The sequence below is a fragment of the Bombus pascuorum genome, chromosome 10 (assembly GCF_905332965.1).
Source record: "Bombus pascuorum chromosome 10, iyBomPasc1.1, whole genome shotgun sequence".
NCBI classification, from domain to species: Eukaryota; Metazoa; Arthropoda; class Insecta; order Hymenoptera; family Apidae; genus Bombus; species Bombus pascuorum.
The window spans coordinates 12632866-12638865 of NC_083497.1; positions in this window are offsets into that span (position 1 = coordinate 12632866).

Below are 6000 nucleotides of genomic sequence, written 5' to 3' on the forward strand. Positions count from 1 at the left end.
TTTTATTCGTAACAGCGTGAAAGTACAAAGGCAGTGATATAAAATGACCCAGTTCGATCTAAAAATGGACAACTTAAATACGATGGGATTAAACGGGATCGAGAGGGATTATTACTATTTATGTTTTATTTTAAAAAACGTTCCGCGTATGACGAACAATCGGACGGAATTTTATTTAAAAATTGGCAAACGAAGGGGCGCTCAGTTATTTTTTTCGCATACGAGTAAATTCGGACGATTGTAACGAAAGTTCCGTACAAATAACGGCGATATTTACTCGCACATCTGTAGAAAACAAACGGAGAACTGCGCGTTTTACGTTCATCGACGAAAAGCCAATTTAAATCGATGCAAACTAATTCGAAAGAAAACTTTTGTCCTGCTCGTCGTCGTCGATCGATCGATGCTCTCGAAACGAAAACGAGGAAAAAGAAGAGAGCGTCGAGTACCGGTGAGGATTCGTCGAGTTGTCGCGATTATTTTCGACTCGGGTTCGCCGACCAACCGGTAGGAATCGCCGCAAATCAATCTGTCCTAGTGGAAACGTAAATTACGTTTCGAAGGGACGAAACGTTCTAATTCGGTCAGGCCTCTCTGATCTGCACCGAGGTTCGTGGTACCGCTGGTAAATGGAGTTAGTTTCCGGAATACCTGGATGCTTCACGCACTAACGAGTTCCTGATGTTCCACGTGCCGCAATCTCGGACCGCAGCTTCGTTAGACGGTAAGAGATAAAGCGTTACAGCAGCCGACTGCAACGATCGTCTGGAAATTGTAACTAAGCGCCACTTCAGAGTCCGTCAGAAATTACGTCGTCTTGATAATTCGCGACCAGACTTATCGACCACGTGTGTCGAATTCTTTAGGCAAACGAGGGAATCTACGTTCGGAAAGTTATACTACTTTACGCCTCTATAGAATCGCTCGAAACTAAATAGAAACAGCAAATTACGAAAATATAAAATTTTGGTCTTTGTAAATACCTGGAAAATAATTCGGAAGATTCTTAGAATTAATTTCTGATGTTTCAACTGACAATCAAAGTCGATTAAAGAGCCACGTAATTTGCAAGAGAAATGTGGGTAGTCGGTTCAAGAAAGATTAACTAGACACAGGCGAAGAACAAAGATCAGTGTGCGTAGTAGAACAATGTTGCGTGGTGATGTATTTCAACACAGCGCGGTCTGCGATGTAACATGTAATTTTTACCGAATGAATATACAGTGAACGTCGGTTGAAAGTTGCATCGCATTTTATGCACCAGCACAAAACACACCAATCTACTGTTTTTGTATTCGTAATAATACGTAATATATCGTAGACAACGAAACGTTCGTTCAGCCAGATTAATTAATTAATTGATAAATTTGACCAACGATAAATTCTTATTTATTTAATACGTGGAAAAAGTATTGAAAAGATCGACAGAGGTATCAGAGAAACATTCCACAGATTCTTTAGCCAAGATTGTTCGATGAACTCGATGAATAGAGCACGGTACGTATCATTGTTCGGTGAAGAACGCCTCGTACGTTTCTGAATGTGCTATTACCTCAGTACATGGAGATTATGGGCTATTGTCTTGGTCTAATAGCTCCATGTTGGCATAATTAATAATACATCACCCACGCCAGAGCGTGCTGGGTGGTGGCTGTCAGTAATATTCCACGGTGCATCGGTTGCCTCGGTATCCGGTAAACTGCATTACCTGATTAAACTAAAGATCGGAGTACGAGTCCCGTAACAATTACGTTAGAGATGAATACGTCGTTCAACCGCGTTGCGCCGGTGGTACACGAATTTTCCTACAATACAGCACTATGCGCGCTTATTCCCCTAAAATAGAATTAGATCAGCGATATTTATGAATTGCATAGCATTAAGAAGGGAGAAATCAAATTTTCTTGATTTTTTTGGAATCTTCTTGGAATCTACTTGGAAATGTTCGTTCAATAACAATTTTAATCGATTGACAATGTGTTTTAACCTTTTCGATTTGATGCTACGTATACCCGACGTTATAGCAATATCTTCTATAAATAACTATCAGTGGAAAGTTAATTTTTTCTGACACCGATTAATTTTGATCGATGCATCGTATTTTTATTACTTCTATCACGAGACTCGCAACCAAGCGTTCGCGTGCTGAGATAGAGAGCGATGAAAAATTTACAAGCTATTCGTACAATCCAGCTGGTTGGAATCCTCGCGAGTGAAGCTCGCCAGTCGGCAAATAAATTTCGTGCCGAGTAGCAAAACGAAACACAAAGTTGCCGAATACACACTAGCTTCACGGGGGGATAGTTCTGTCAGTGAAAGCATGTCGTATTTGGGGGATCTACGAGTATACGTGTCTCTGTGTCCACAACGAACCATCAGAAACTCGGTCAAGAAGCATCGAGGAAAACACTCGGTTACGCTCGCGTTGTGAAACGAGCGTGAGTAGGAGAGAAGTGGGTACTTTAGACTCGTTTAGGTTCCTCGACGTTGCTCCCTTGCTCGTAATATCCCTTTGGATATCCACATCAAGTCGCAACGGCCGCGCTTTCGCACAAGTACTATCTCGTTTTTCGACCGTGATCGTCCGCTTCATTAAAATTAGAGTATCCTCTTCGATGAAACAATTTTTTGGAATTTCCGCGCCGGCCCAAACTCATCTTTTGCCGAACAAAAGACTCTCACCTGTGCTTTTATCGTGCAATGATAAAGCTCTCTCCGGATAAATGTACGTGGATGAATAGAGACAGATGGTCGATTTTTCTACTCGTCGTGTAGCGATCTTCGTACTTGAAGAATAGACTAAGTAATAAACGTAGCACTGAAAGTCGTTTCAAAAACTGACACCGACGATATATTATCCCAACGACATGGATTTAAAAAGTGGATAGGATGCAAATTAATTATTACGTTATTAAATCACAGACAGATTTTAATCATTTGCTAATATACTCTGTAACCAATAAGGAAGCGTTATTACATTCGGGTTATCGAGGACATTATTTTCCAAACAGAGTATAGATAGAGTATCGTTCAGGTTGCAATTGGATCGAGCAATTATCTCGTTCCATTCGTGTACCAGCAACAGCAGGGGTGTATGTGAGGTCGGGGTGTTAACGAACCGGACAATGAGTAGTCACGGTTCGTTAGATACTCAACAACCAAATAATTAGCAAGTTCATTCGGATTCCCATGTGTCTAGATTTCGTACATTGCGTCGTATCTTTGTCAAATTTCATTTTACATAGCAAACTCGTTCAGAGTCAGACTGGGACTTAAATTTTTACCGGGAGATCACCGCCATTAAATTATATTCTACGTAGAACGATCCCAAACTCTCCGATGGTCAATTCGCCCCTGATCTCATCTCGTTTCTTTGTCTTGTCGAGATTTTCATATAACAATTTTACGTAACATAGTAGCTACATCCATCTTTCTTCAACTATGGCGATGAAAAAAGTGAGAAAACGAATAAATAAGAGCATCAACGATCACGTAATCGGATAAATTGCACATTTGCGTGAAACTCTGACATGTAGGAAATTATTTACACTTGCTCCAGATAGATTCGAATTTTTCGATGTTAATCTTTTCCCCTCTCGTTATTTTAAATCATTAACGAGGTTCGGGCTCCCTAGGGGATTTGCGGACGAACAATTGGATATGTGGTGGTAGCGAATTTTCGATCTGTCGTATCTATCGCTACTATTAATTAAAATCTCTTGTATTGTCGTTGAAATTAAAGTTGGTTAATCCGATTTCCCATGAAATTCCTCTGGAAAGTCTAATGAAAATCTGACTGACATTCGCGAAACGCTTGTTCTGCTCTGGATACCAGCATCCGAGAACATTGGAAAATGTTGTTTATGAAACTATCTCCAGTCCTGTGGACATGTATTTCCAGAACTTCGGAAAATTCGAAAGCACGTCATGTCGCCAATGCTCCGACAACGGATTACTTCCTCGTTCATTTTGCCATTATAACGTTTTAATCAAGCGGACGAACTTTAATTTTATTGAGAGTTATATTTTAGAATTACATTTATTTCATTTCGTTTCAGAATTATTTGAAATTTTATTACCGTGCAGACAATATCTCAAATATAACCGTAACAGGTTTCTTCTATGTAATCTTGTAAAAAGGTATGTGAAGTAAAATTCGTAAGAATGACAAGAGATAGAGTAGCGGTCCTTAATGTTTTGTTTACCACGAACACTCTTTAATAATCTTTTTCGTTTCAAAGAAACTAATTCAAACTTTAACACTAGACCACGCCCTACGTCTGTCTTGGTTCACGTACCTAAACTTACAAAACATTATGTTTTTCTAGTAATAATATTATCGATATTAATGCTCAATAATAGGAGAGTAATGAACAAACATAGATAAACAATGTTTATTCTGAATTTGCACATCGCGTGCATAACGTTCGAGATTACGTATGCAGTCTTAGAAACACGACGAAACCTCCGATTAAATGTCATGTGAATATCAATTAGAAATATACTTTGTATACAAGTTACATTCACTTCGGTATCGTTCTAACGTAAACAAATAACGGATAGGGTCGAGCTATGAAAGAGTGTAAATACGTAGCACGTGCCATGTCTTGAATAGCGACCCGAACGCACGGATTCGAACATCGCTGTTCGAGTATTTAAATCTGGAAAGCCTCAAGTATTTATACAGGGTATTCATGCTCTTACTAGTCAGTGGTTTTGTCGTAAACGATAAGTATGAGGAAAAATCAAGAGAGAGAGAGAAAAAAAATAATAATTCGCTCAAAGCGAATTACATAGTCGCGATAAAGATATTTTAACTTTAATTTCGTGGAATTTATGAGACGTAAAACGAAGAAAACATAAATACAAGAGTACAGCGTTGCATCTTTCCATATTTTTCACATCATACAGTATTCTTTCCATTTTGCATTGCAGAATGCGCATGAATTTTTACATTTACGAAAAAAATATTATCCTGAATATGTACTTCACTTTGAGGCATTCGTCTTTTTCCTTTCTCATTCTCACCTCATACTCGTCGTTTACGAGAAAGATGCGTTAGTAATAGCGTGTGAACACACTGTATTTAAAACACTCGCCAATTGCTCGGTAAGAACCTTCAAATTTATAGAGAAGAGATTTAATATAAATAAATATATATATGTACTCTTATTAAATATTTCGTATTCGAATAGTTAAGCAATAACTTGTGTGCGAGGAATCTCGCGTCTCTCTGTGGTTTCGCGTGAGTTATGCAGGAGGAACGATTTGGAGAATGTAGATTTGACATGCATCGTACCATCCGAAGATATATGGAGAACATGACACGAACGTATGTTTCACGTGTGAGATTTTTGAGAGTGCAGAATGATTCAAGACAGAGAGGATAAGTGTAGGAGTTGTGAAAAGATGTGAGAGTTAAGAGAAACAGTTTCTGAAAGGATCGAAAATCGATTCGAGTGAGAGTTATAATATCGTTAGTCTTTTTTAACTGGAGTTTTGTTTGTTTCTAAAGAAAAAAGTTATATTTTCGATTTGAAAAATGAAAAACGATGATTAATTTTCGCATTTTCTGTAAACTAATCTTTTGTTTTACGTTTATTCGCGTGTTTCGTGTTTCTTATAAAATCTTTCTGAAATATTTTGATACTCGACATCGTCACCCTGCGTGTTTAATTTTTTCCATCGAATGCACGTCCTTAGGCAGGAAATTTTAGGTCACTGCGTGTACTGAATTCCTAAATTACACCGCAGAAATGAAACGCACCATACAAATGAATCTGAATTACGAGCTCGACGATGAAACATTTTTCCGGGAGAGCGTTCAAAGGGCAGTTTCGAAGCTTCGTTTGCTCGCTAGGTATAAAGAGTTTAAAATGGGCGGTATTAAACAAAATGCTGACGCGTTGAGTAAGTGACGTACTCTCCTAGAGGCAAAACGTTCGAAGACGAGGGAGAACCAGGTGTGGGTTTATGCAAGACAAGCATTCCGCTGCATAA